General features: G+C 37.7%; 1 long non-coding RNA gene across 1 annotated transcript; it reads right to left on the bottom strand.

Annotated features, from left to right (window-relative positions):
* Positions 1-3,869: 3,869 nt before the first annotated feature.
* Positions 3,870-5,980, bottom strand: LOC120558462. Its single transcript, XR_005639126.1, has 5 exons — positions 5,872-5,980; positions 5,359-5,405; positions 4,721-4,752; positions 4,425-4,451; positions 3,870-4,069 (listed from the first exon to the last, which is right to left on the bottom strand). It is a non-coding gene; the product is annotated as an uncharacterized LOC120558462 (long non-coding RNA).
* Between the last annotated feature and the right edge of the window lie 8,253 nt (positions 5,981-14,233).

Genomic DNA, 14,233 nt, shown 5'->3' on the forward strand with positions numbered 1-14,233 from the left:
AATATGTCATTATCTGGAATCGTAATTTATTCTGCTTGATGGGTGTGATTTAGGACATATCTTTGCTGAGTGTAATTTATGGCATTTCCGTTTCAAGTTAAATGCCATTTGTTGTTCCCTGCCTTGTCAATTAAATCAATTAAAGTCAATTGAATGGGTATCAAGGAAGTCAGAGTAACACACACACACACACACACACACACACTAGTTTGGTAAAATCTATTTAAGGCCAGTGGAACCACACCTATATGTAAGCATAGGTGACTGAAGGTGTTTTTAGACACAGGTGATTTAGGCATGCTCTGATATTGTTGTCAATTAAAACAAATCTAAGCTGTACATTCAAAGTACCATGACTTTTTTCTATTCAGCACAAGTTCAACTACAATAATATCTTAGTATACAGTTTTTCATAATTGTACCTTTTTTAAATTACTTGTAAAAAAGGAAATTGTACAAAGTAGTTTTAGAAGTTTACTGGAATTTTTGTAAAAACCTTACCTTACCCAATGTAAAGGACTGTATTGGTCAATTGAGGGGATTGTGTGAAGTCTGAGGTATGGAACTAGCACAACCACTTTATTCTGCGCCATTGTTTTATACTACGGAGCCCCTAAGGGGACATGAGCAAAAAAAAAATCTAAAGTTTAGTTTCATGTGCTCACACGAAACTTTCATGTACTCATGTGAAACTTCCATGTGCGCACAGAAAAACCTTTCATGTGCGCACATGAAAGTTTCACATGAGCACATGAAAGTTTCGGGTGAGCACATGAAACTAAACTTTGGGACAGGCTTTAACATCCAAGCAGATTCTTTGTGTCGCATTACGTTTTTTGCAAACGGCAGTTTTCTTTATAACAGTGTAGCGGATCATACTGTAATAGTAAAGCCACTGTAGAGCCGTCAGAAAAGTGTGACTCGCTCTGAAATGTTTTTTAAACGTTTTTGTAGTGTTCCCTGGACATAATCCAGTGAGAGCCATTAAAAAGAAATAAATGATTATACATTATAGTTCTGTTAATGATCGTGGTGCTGCAGCCTCAGAATGCGATTAGTATAGTTTACTTTTTCGCCCGCAGGATTGCACCTAAATGAAATTATAGGTGTAATACAATTCCAGTTTTCACCAGTAATATTATAAGTTAACTGTGATTAAATATGAAATGAATACACTGTTAATGCTTACGCACTGACTCGAGCAGCAATTTTCTGCCACACCAATTCTCTCTCGTTTGCAGCAGCAACCGCTGTCTTGCTTTTTTAACGAAATGCATGTTCAAACTCGCTGTTTGTGCACATGAGTATTTCCGCCGACCCGTTTCTTTGTGGTTGTTACCATGGTGAATCGTAGAATCATGGCACCATTCATGCTGCCTTTTTATAGTGGTGGTGCACGCGCGTAACCCTGAGTGAAACTACTCCGAGTTGATTGAAAATAAATCAACTCAGACATCAGGTTTAGACTCAGAGTTTGTTAAACCTCCTTCCTGAAACGGACCCCAGGACTCCTTTTGTTTGTATTTTTCCATTATATCTTATATCTTCAAACGAACCAGTGCTTCCGTCTCTGCATTTTGGGTCCGCCATTCTCCTGCAGCCCTAACAAACAGCCAGCAGAGTCTTCAGCTTCACACTTTGTGTGTGTGTGTGTGTGTGTGTCAGCGAGAGCGATTGAATACAATGGTTTAACAAAGGCCATGGTTCCAGGAGGATAGTAAATATCATTAGTAAAACCTTTGCTGAGCTACTGTATAGTTCAAAGCTGCTGTTTGACATTTCCGACAAAGACAAAGATAAGTAGTAGTAGTAGTAGTAGTAGTTAAGGATGTAGCCACAAGGCTGCACTGAAGACGCTGATATAAAATGTGTACAGTGTTAAAGTGCTTTTGTATATGAGATTCAGAGGCCAAACACAAACGGTGTGTGTGTGTGTGTGTGTGGGGGGGGGAGGGGGTGGCAGACAACATCTTTGACAGGTCAATAAGTTAATTCAATTGAGATTATACATCTCAAATTCTTTCTTTAATTCAAATACTCTATACTCAAATACTCTACTCTAATTCATTGATGTGCTTTTTATGTCTGTGGTTTCAAATACATGCGACACAGATCAAATTACTAAAATTGCACTCTCTGCCTGTTTCCAGAAATGCCTTGTCATACCGTAGTTTGTAGAGCTAAATATATATATTTAATATATGTACGTATATAAGAATTTATTTATATCCTGTCGATTATATAGTAATTGCTACAGCGCTGTAGTTCTGTCAGGTCAATTAAGTCAAGAACACACATGACAATAAAAATGATTTAGGACATTTTTATTGAATAAATTGCATTTCAGTTAATAAATTCTGAATTAATTTTCTTTGGCGGTATGGCTCTGTTCAGGGAGTCCTCTGACCTTTCATGAGCACCATGAAATAGCAGAGAGTCAGAGGACAGCAGCAGCATTAGGGAACGCTCACACAGTTTAGGACAGTGAGAGCTGAACTATTCCCCCACATGAACAGAGCAGCAACGAAGACATAGAAGCAAATGCCACGCCATACACCACAAGGAGGGAGCGGGGGTGGCGGGGCGGCGGAGAAGCGAGCAGCAAGCAGGTAGGAGCAAACTGAATCTGCTTTAAATAGGGCGTCTGGGCGTAGCCATTAAGTAGCGATTAGGCGCTTGACCAGCTGATGCGCTTAATCCAGATCAGCTGATGCAGCTAGCAGGAGCAGATCAACTGATGAGACGCGTGTTGTTGGCCAATAGCCGCAGCGTCTTACCTACCTGGCCTGCGAACTAGCACTGACGGCCGCTCAATTTTCATACTATAAGTACAATAAATTAAGTTTTTCTACATTTTGACCTAAATTTATGTATGAAAAGTGAAAATAGTGGGACAGAGCATTTTGTTGAGATCATTTTCAGTGGATGATACCTTACAGCTCCCCAACTCTAGGTGTGATCTCATACACTTATGCTCTGATATATACATACATATATATATGTTAATAAATAATATGTTATAGTCTCGTTAAACTAGCTCCTTATGTGCTCTACAAATGCAAGTACAAAATGCAAGTCCACAAAGTCTCACGACAGTTGAACATTGCAGAGTAGTTCATCTTACCGTAGCTGGCTCTGAAGTCAATAAATGTTTGATGAATACATTTTGCTCCTCTGTCTTTGAATTCATAACTTTGTTTGTATCCTTTTTGCAGCTTTTTCCACACCTGATATACAAAGATAACCAACATAGAACAAAAAAACAAAAATAATGTGCCAACATGTAACTGGGAAACTTATAGTATTTTATTGATTGATCATTTAATTTTATCAAAAATGCTTTGTAGTATGTATTTACATTTAGACACACAGCATATACATGTATGAAATATGCAACATCTGTGTCATAATGTAAGACAAATCCAGTCATGCAGTGGTTAAATATAAACAAATAAGAACACACCCATACAATATAGTGAGATACCGTGAATTGTGTATAGCGTTACACCCCTATTTTCAACATATAACTCAAAAGTGAAAAATCCGAAGAAAATATATAACAGCTTTGACAATGTCTCCTTTGTGTTAATATGAATATGTATTGCCATTTTATAGACTGAGAAACTATTCCTGTCCACAAGTTTTAGCTGCATAAGTTCTCTTTCTTTCCATCACAGAAGTTACTCATGCTAGGGTAGCACATTGCTTTTTTGGGGATAGCTACAGCAGCTGCATTTTTGGTTAAAGACCAGATTTGATGGGCAGGTTTGGAGGTAGGTTCTTCCATCCCAACAATTGTAAAAAGAAGATGGGTCAGCAGGGTTAGTGTATTGGCCATTGCTCTTTCGATTACAGAAGTTATTGATTGGTGGTGGCTTGGTTGTGGGATAGTTACAGCAGCTGCATGTTGGGTCAAAGACCAGATTTGATGGGCAGTTTTGGAGGTAGGCTATTCCATTACCACAATTGTAAAAAGAATGTGGGTCAGCAGGGTTGGGGTATAGCCCACTGATCCTTCCATTACAGGTGTTTGGCGGCACTGCAGCTGTATCCGTGAGGCCAGGATAACCTGAAGGAATCAGATCAGAGAGTCATATTGTGTTAATTGTTCTTTAACCCTGATCATAATTTAATATCCCTGCTGAGATTTCTAAACAGAAAGAGCATACATTTGCAATCTGCATAATTAGATGTAATAAAGTCAATAAGAGGTGATTACATTAATATGAATGACATTAAATGAAATACCCACTAACAACAACCACCGCATGACAGGATAGGATGTGAAGTTTAGAATTTTGGTTACCAAGAACCAGAAGATTATGCAGGTGGCTGAAAAACGAGTTGCCCTGTTTACATAATTGTCCACCTTTTATTTATCTGCTAGCGCTAGTGGTTATGTTTAAAGCATGTAATGAACTTACCCAAGCTGGCGATGATCAAACAGAGACCTTCAAATTGACAGACTGGTTATTATTTGGTTAAAACAACCCAAAGCTTAGGAGATCAGTTTACCTAAATGAATGGTAATGGTGACACTGTTTTCTGTAAAGAGCTGAATTAAATGCAAATTTTCATAAGCACCACAAACCAAAAGCCACTGTAATCTCAAAGATATAAAAAAAATTGGTAAACAAAACAAAAACTATCTGCATGGCTAGATACCACTGGAGGTAAGTGAGAAAATATGCATTACAATAACTTGTCCAGTGGGCCTTACCTGCAGTTAGAGTGAGTTTGCACATGTTGCCACTGTGTAGACAAGAAGAAATAAAATGAATTGTATTAACATGCATCTGAAAAAATATAAACATGTTTCAAAAACAAATCCTCGCCCTAAGCTAATATTATTATCAAAACTGTTGCCACACAAATTGCAATTTACGTTGGAAAACTGCACATCTTTCCTGTTCAAAATGGTTTTAGAAAGTAGGTCAGTTTCATATTCTGTGGTGTGTCTATCAGTGCCACAAAGCACTTAGCACAGTTTGTGGGTGTACTTGGAACGCTTATTTTCATACACGCTACATACACAGCTGATGTGTTTTTGCATTTAAGACATAGGCAGGAGTAACTGATGTAGTCCGCACCCAACTTAAACAATACATGTTGTCCAAGAAAAACAATGAAGTTCTTCCTACCTCACGGTTTTGGCAGATTATTTGTTTTGTAAAAGAAATGTTTCATAGCAGGATAGTTATTACTCAGCATAGTTTAAGTAACTGCTTTACCCAAATCAATTTTAAAGTAAAGTCATAATATTGGCACGAAAACGCAACTGTACATTCACATAGTCAGACCCAAGCTCCTGCTTGAGAAATTATACCATTTTACATCACCAATGATATTTTCCCTTACCTTTATCAGGATGGTGGGTAAAGATTCAATCAGTGATTAAACAGCACCTGTAATCATTAAAGAACACAATCAAAACTTTAAATACACAAATGTAATTAAAACCGAAAGAAATGAGTGATCAGAAGTTAGATAAAATATGAATTAAAACAATATCAAAAGTATAGGGAGGGGAAAGGACATGGCGCTCAGATCAGGAGTTATTGCGCTGAAGAAGTTGGTTACTGTATGATTATAATCAATCCAGTTTGATTAATTAATTGCCTGCATCATGCAAAAAAACTGTTTATGACTGAACATGATCACATGTACATACATTAATGGGACCACAAACAATAATAATAATAATATTAGAAAGCTACAACAAAATAAAAAGAGAAAAATTCTGCCCAGTGCCTGCTAGTTCACTCCCCCTACCTAAAATGTGTTTAGTATAGCCAGTTAGAGATTGAGCAGGTAGGCTATAGTAATATACATAGCAACAACAAAGAAAGCACATAAAATGTAGATACTTACAAATATAGTGGTGAAAGAAGCGTATAGTGTCTGATGGATGTCTGTTGGATGTCTGATGGATGTGTGGCTGAGCAGTTTATATTGGGTAGACAGCTGAGGTAGTTGTTAAACAGGGTGCAGATAATTACTCCAAGTTCCTGTAGTTCCTGGCCAGTTGCTCATAGAAATTCCTTTAATCAACAAATATTTTTTAAACAACATCACATGTAAGTTGTGCTTAATTACAGTAAGCTGACAGCATGTGGCAATTAACTAGGGAGGGGTAATTGCTGCATTGTTGCATGGAATTGTTGCAATGTCCTAATTACACTCTGTAAGATGGTACAAATATCTGAGTCACCTCATGCCATGCCCTTGTGACTTTGATTTCCAATTGTATTTGCAGATATAGCATGATACCACCATGTTAAAATTTCTGTCTGTTAAGAAGGTTCCTCTTTTTCGGGAGACTGAGAACCCTGCAGTCATCATTACTAATATGCACTAGAGTCAGACCACTTACAAAAACTTGAAATTGATAGACTAAGCAAAGTATGTAGCTAATGTATGTAGGTTAAGAACAACAAAACAGCAGCACACAACACAGCGGCCTAACTTTTATTTTTGATACCTCCGCGTCTGCAACAGCGTGACCGGAGGCATTATTTTTTCGGGTTGTCTGCACATTCATCCATCCATCCATCCGTCCATCCGTCTTATGAATTAATGAAGACACTAAGTACAACCCTTTTGAACCATGCGCGCGGCGCACAGACCCTTTTTTCCGCCGTCAAATTAGCAAAAGTGGATTTGGACACTCCCTAAACGCACTTGCTCCATGCACTTCACGCCGTGCGCTTGGATCATTAAAATAGGGCCCTTAGACTCATGGATGAACTGATAACTTTTTTGGTGGTCAAAGGTCAATGTCACTGTGACCTGAAAAAACATGTTTTTGGCCATGACTTAAGAGTGGATTTGCTGATCTTGAGCTTCAGGTTATTGCTGTTGCAACATATGACGAAGCTCTGCACTGTTAGGAAAGTCCTAATATACTGTTTAATATGAAGGAATTTTCTGTAATGGCTTTTCACTGGTGTTTTTCCATATCGTAATTTTTGGAAGTACAGAGGCTAACTGTAAATCTACAAAATTTTCCATTTTTAGATCAACAGAAATGTCCGTTAACTTAAAGGAAAAGGTACTGGTAATTTTCTGCCAGGACATTATCCGTTTCTTTACGGATTTTGTTTGTTAAAGTGTGTTTTTTCTGTACTCCTCCGTACAAATAGTCTCTAAGTGAAGACAGGATGTTTCTCACTGGAAATTATTCACTGGAATCGTACATGTCAATATAGTGACAACATGCATTTTGCCAAAAAATACACTTGATGCTTGTTGCAATGGTGGGTGTATTGATCAGGAGCCAAGGCAGCGCAGTGATCAGTTGAAGTTAGATAGTAGATGACAGGAAAAGAAAGAATTAGACATAGTCAAGAACCATTAGAAATGAATTACCAGTCAATTTGATGACAATTCCTTTTTAATTTTGAAAAGATAGCAAGCTCTTCTTCTGGAAGATAGCCAGCCTGTCTCATATTATGAAAATTAATTTGAGAATTACATTGTAAAAAACTTCTAAAAAGAGAGTAGTGGCAAGAATGTAGGTTCATATATGTAAACCCATATATCTGATAAAAATCTATTGGCAATCCTAAAAAGTTTGCAATATTATTGATAATAATTAATAATTATTAAGAGGGGATATGTACCTTGCCTTTTCAACTCTCTAGCAGAAAACTGGTCTTGTCCATGTACCGTTTGAAAATAATAGTAAACATCAAGTTTTTTTTTTAAATTAACAGAACAAATTATGTCAAGTCTCCATCACGTGCGTAATTTTGTCATGTATGTATGCACGAAAGTGAGGTAACGTAACAAATGTACAAATTGCAACCCAAACCTCAATTTTTTCACCTAACTAAGTAGTTGTGTTGCCTAAACCTAACCAAGTAAATGTTGTGCCTAAACCTATAACAAACTGCGACCATTTCAGAACGTTTACAACATGTTTAACCGTTACGTTTAGGTATGAGGATGGAAAACGCTCCTGTGGGTTGTATATCCTGCACCGCTATGGACGCCAATTTATGAAATGCTACGATGGGTTGTATTAGAGGGACAGGAACTGTAGGAACAAACGACCCACAATATGTGGTCGTATGGTTTGGAGGACTTGTTGAAATAAAGGGATAATCTTGGTTTATTTAAGATCTTTGGGAACAATGCCAATCTCATTGATCTGCCAAACATTTGAGTAATATGAGGGTCCAGAATATGATTAGATAACTCTTTAACTAATGAACTACCAACTTATTATGGCCAGTAGATCTTGTTACCCAACAATCATTTAATCTTGTCTATGGAGAAACAACAGGTCTTTTTTTGGTAGCCGAAGGTTTTTTCAGTCCAAGCAGGAAGTGCACAGGTGTAATTAGCATTGCTTATAGCCCCATACCAGAGCTGGCCTACTTTCAGTGTTATTGTCTAGTACAGGGTTCGGCAACCTTTTTGATATGAAGTGCCCTTTTCAAAATTTCTTGTTTATTAGTGTGCCATGTTAACATTACGTTTTATTATGACATCACATCAAAATGTAATATCCAGGGAATCTGTAATTTTATTCCATAGCAACATTTGATAACATTTATTTCTCATAATCAGGACCTTGTAATTATTATTATTATTGTATATTATTATTATGATTATGGAAACATGGTTTTAGTATGCAGTCCTGATTGGTGGAAAATGGGCTGACAAAAATATCACTGTCAAAGAGCCTGAAGCGAAAAGTTGTGGAAAAGCCCAGCTTTAATGATGAATGGACTGATAATGAAACGATGCTGTGGCAAAATAATAATAATAACACAACCAGCATCATTATCGAGAATGAAGAACACGAACATAACGATTGCGTCATTCACGTGCATATTAAGTAGCCACATGTATTTGTTTTGGTCTTAAAATGCATCCATATTTACGGTGATGGTTTCTTCAGACAGCTTAAGTTTATAAGAATTTGTCCAAATTTCAAGATTCCCTGCAAACTAAGAAACAGACTACAAACCGACAGCTTCTGTTTTAGCTTGTTTTGTAAAAATGTGCTATTTGCAGAGTATAGAGCTGTGTTTGCGTAAAACAGCGCGGTGGACAAGAGTGTACTGAGCAGACAGAGCAGATTGAAATATCGCTTTCTACATGTTTATGCCGGTCTACACAGGTGAGTGCATTGATAAGTATTGACTTTTAACTCACGAAGGTTTAATTGTAGCCTCCTTACAGTAACAAGACTAGCGTTAGTTCATCTGCCCCAGCGGCCGTTGGTAATCGTCTTTGTATTGTTCCCAGTCAGAGATAGGAGTCAATCAAACTACCGTAAATAACAGGTCGCGCACAGGCGCCGATTGATGTTTTCCTCTGTGGGTGCTCACACGCGCAAGTTATCAAAAATGTTTGCATTTCAGAACCTTAGGAAATGGACAGCGGCCGACACAAACACACACGCCATACTAAAGCCGTAAAGTAGGCTATCTTTCAACTCAGGACAGCGCCACTTCTCACAGATACAGATAGGATTGGAGATGAGAAGTTTAATCAGCTTTGTGGGAAATTATAAATCAATGCCACCGCCATGACCAATCACACTATGACAGACGCTCCACTTAGCACCACCTGCAATGTTTAATATTAAATTAATGTAAAAATGAACTGGCAGTCTGGCACACGTGGGTGCTCAGTATTTTCATCAATAACTCTCTTGCACACATATTGCCAGCGTGCCATTGCCTAAGGTTGCCGACCCCTGGTCTAGTAAATACTGGCTTAGCATACTGTCATCATCACTATTATTAGTTACACCCGTGAGTTTCCTGATATGACAGAAAGGATTACAGCGTGCTGTTTGTATATTAAGAACATGGCCAGCAGAGGTTTTTAAATGTTTAATAATACCCCTTACTACTAACTAGCTTTTGCCTGTGTTCCCCCTAAACAACTTATTTTTAACTGGCTGTTTGTGTGACATCACTGAAAAAAATATAAAACTTATGAGTAAGAAATTATATAAATATAATATGAATGTTTAATTAGGCAGCTTTCATACATGCCATTTCATCATAGCACAAACATCTTTTAAGTGTGTTTTTACCATGAAAATGTGTGATTTTGGTAGTGAGCAAAAAATAAATAATGGGTATTTTTTACCTCTTTTCCCTTACAAGTGGACATCATTTGACAACACTTTGAAAACAATATCAGCAAAAGGCTGTCTCACAGAGATATGCATAGTAAGATAACAACATTGTCACTTACTGAACATTTTAATTTTTTAAACATACACACACACACACACAGACACAACCAAAAAATACACGTAATGCCTTTTGTCATGGCGGGTGAATTTTTTAGGGGCCAAATAAGCACAGTGAGGAGTTAGAAAATAGTATTAAGTGAATACATTGAGTATGTGTTGCTACTCCATGGATAAAAGTATCAACAGTTGCAATCGGATTTAAATGTCTATCCAATGTCTAAGTGCGATCTAAATAGTGTTTACCTGACCCTACTGCGTTGTGCCTATTGTTTTTTCAATTTTTGCTTCCTTGTATCTCTCTCTCATTTTTCTTTTATTTCCCTTGCCAGCCTCGGGGTATTGGCGACACCTCAAAGGGCGTTGAATGTTTGGCAGGTGAAAAGCAGATCAAAGGTGCAGCAGGGGGACAAATATGTCATTATCTGGAATCATAATTTATTCTGCTTGATGGGTGTGATTTAGGACATATCTTTGCTGAGTGTAATTTATGGCATTTCCGTTTCAAGTTAAATGCCATTTGTTGTTCCCTGCCTTGTCAATTAAATCAATTAAAGTCAATTGAATGGGTATCAAGGAAGTCAGAGTAACACACACACACACACACACACACACACACACACACACACACACACACACACACACACATGAGATGCACACAAAATGCTTTAAGAAATTTTATTGAATAAATTACGAAATAAATTACAGCGGTATGGCTGTGTAGTAATAGGGGACGCTCACACAGTTTAAGACTGGGAGAGCTAAACTTTTCCCCCTATGAACAGAGCAGCAATGATGACATAGAAGTGTATGTCACGTTATACACGACAGTGTGGAGCTGGGTAGGAGGTGGGTTGCATAGATGCGAGCAGCAAGCAGTTAGGAGCAAACTAAAGCAGCTTTAAGGGAGCTGCTTCAGCTGATGCAGCTCAGCTGAAAGAGCTCCCTTGCCAGCCTCATGTATTGGTGCACCTTACAGGGTGTTGAATGTTTAGCAGGTGAAAAGCAGATCAAAGGTGCAGCAGGGGGGACAAATATGCCATTATCTGGAATCATAATGTATTCTGCTCACTGGGTGTGATTTAGGACATATCGTTGCTGGGGTGTAATTTTTTGCGGCAAATCCGTTTCAAGTTAAGATGCCATTTATTGTTCCCTGCCTTGTCAATTAAATTAATTAAAGTCAATTGAATGGACATCAAGGAAGTCAGAGTAACACACACACACACACACACACACACGCACGCACACTAGTTTGGTAAAATCTATTTAAGGCCAGTGGAACCACACCTATATGTAAGCATAGGTGACTGAAGGTGTTTTTAGACACAGGTGATTTAGGCATGCTCTGATATTGTTGTCAATTAAAACAAATCTAAGCTGTACATTCAAAGTACCATGACTTTTTTCTATTCAGCACAAGTTCAACTACAATAATATCTTAGTATACTGTTTTTCATAATTGTACCTTTTTTAAATTACTTGTAAAAAAGGAAATTGTACAAAGTAGTTTTAGAAGTTTACTGGAATTTTTGTAAAAACCTTACCTTACCCAATGTAAAGGACTGTATTGGTCAATTGAGGGGATTGTGTGAAGTCTGAGGTATGTAACTAGCACAACCACTTTATTATGCGCCATTGTTTTATACTACGGAGCCCCTAAGGGGACATGAGCAAAAAAAAAATCTAGGGATTAGTTTCATGTGCTCACACGAAACTTTCATGTACTCACGTGAAACTTCCATGTGCGCACGCAAAACCTTTCATGTGTGCACATGAAAGTTTCACATGAGCACATGAAAGTTTCGTGTGAGCACATGAAACTAAACTTTGGAACAGGCTTTAACATCCAAGCAGATTCTTTGTGTCGCATTAAGTTTTTTGCAAACGGCAGTTTTCTTTATAACAGTGTAGCGGATCATACTGTAATAGTAAAGCCACTGTAGAGCCGTCAGAAAACTGTGACTCGCTCTGAAACGTTTTTTAAACGTTTTTGTAGTGTTCCCTGGACATAAACCAGTGAGAGCCATTAAAAGGAAATAAATGATTATACATTATAGTTCTGTTAATGATCATGGTGCTGCAGCCTCAGAATGGGATTAGTATAGTTTACTTTTTCGCCCGCAGGATTGCACCTAAATGAAATTATAGGTGTAATACAATTCCAGTTTTCACCAGTAATATTATAAGTTAACTGTGATTAAATATGAAATTAATACACTGTTAATGCTTACGCACTGACTCGAGCAGCAATTTTCTCCCACACCTATTCTCTCTCGTTTGCAGCAGCAACCGCTGTCTTGCTTTTTTAACGAAATGCATGTTCAAACTCGCTGTTTGTGCGCATGAGTATTTCCGCCGACCCGTTTCTTTGTGGTTGTTACCATGGTGAATCCTAGAATCATGGCACCATTCATGCTGCCTTTTTATAGTGGTGGTGCACGCGCGCAACCCTGAGTGAACCTACTCCGAGTTGATTGGAAATAAATCAACTCAGACATCAGGGTTAGACTCAGAGTTTGTTAAACCTCCTTCCTGAAAGGGACCCCAGGACTCCTCTTGTTTGTATTTTTCCATTATATCTTATATCTTCAAACGAACCAGTACTTCTGTCTATACATTTTGGGTCCGCCATTCTCCTGCAGCCCTAACAAACAGCCAGCAGAGTCTTCAGCTTCACACTTTGTGTGTGTGTGTGTGTGTGTGTTTTGTGTGTGTGTGTGTGTGTGTGTGTGTGTGTGTGTGTGTGTGTGTGTGTGTGTGTGTGTCAGCGAGAGCGATTGAATACAATGGTTTAACAAAGGCCATGGTTCCAGGAGGATAGTAAATATCATTAGTAAAACCTTTGCTGAGCTACTGTATAGTTCAAAGCTGCTGTTTGACATTTCCGACAAAACAAAGATAAGTAGTAGTACTAGTAGTAGTAGTAGTAGTAGTAGTTAAGGATGTAGCCACAAGGCTGCACTGAAGACGCTGATATAAAATGTGTACAGTGTTAAAGTTTTTTTGTATATGAGATTCAGAGGCCAAACACAAACGGTGTGTGTGTGTGTGTGTGTGTGTGTGTGTGTGTGGGGGGGGGTGGCACTCGTTGCCACGGTGAGTGGGGCACAGTAAGGGAGTGGAGGACGGAGTGGCAGACAACATCTTTGACAGGTCAATAAGTTAATTCAATTGAGTTTATACATCTCAAATTCTTTCTTTAATTCAAATACTCTATACTCAAATACTCTACTCTAATTCATTGATGTGGTCTTTATGTCTATGGTTTCAAATATATGCGACAAAAATTGCACTCTCTGCCTGTTTCGAGAAATGCCTTGTCATACTGTAGTTTGTAGAGCCAAATATATATATTTAATATATGTACGCATATAAGAATTTATTTATATCCTGTCGATTATATAGTATAGTCAACACAGGTGAACATTCATTTTTTTTTACATTGCAGAGTAGTTCATCTTACAATGCAGTAGCTGGCTATGAAGTCAAGAAATGTTTGACGAATACATTTTCGCTCCTGTGTCTTCAAACTTAGTTTGAATCACTTTTTTGCAGTTTTTTTCCTCACCTGATATACAAAGATAACCAACATAGAACAAAAAAAACAAAATAATGTGCCAACATGTATCTGGGAAACTTATAGTATTTTATTGATTGATCATTTCATTTTTATAAAAATTTTTCTTAGAATGTATTTACATTTAGACACACAACATATACATGTATGAAATATGCAACATCTGTGTCATAATGTAAGACAAATCCAGTCATGCAGTGGTTAAATATAAACAAATAAGAACACACCCATACAATATAGTGAGATACCGTGAATTGTGAAAGATCCAAAGAAAATATATAACAGCTTTGACAATGTCTCCTTTGTGTTAATATGAATATGTATTGGCATTTTATAGACGGAGAAACTATTCCTGTCCACAAGTTTTAGCTGCATAAGTTCTCTTTCTTTCCATCACAGAAGTTACTCATGCTTGGGTAGCACATTGCTTTTGG

Source organism: Perca fluviatilis, chromosome 5 (genome assembly GCF_010015445.1).
Source record: "Perca fluviatilis chromosome 5, GENO_Pfluv_1.0, whole genome shotgun sequence".
In the NCBI taxonomy this organism is placed as follows: domain Eukaryota; kingdom Metazoa; phylum Chordata; class Actinopteri; order Perciformes; family Percidae; genus Perca; species Perca fluviatilis.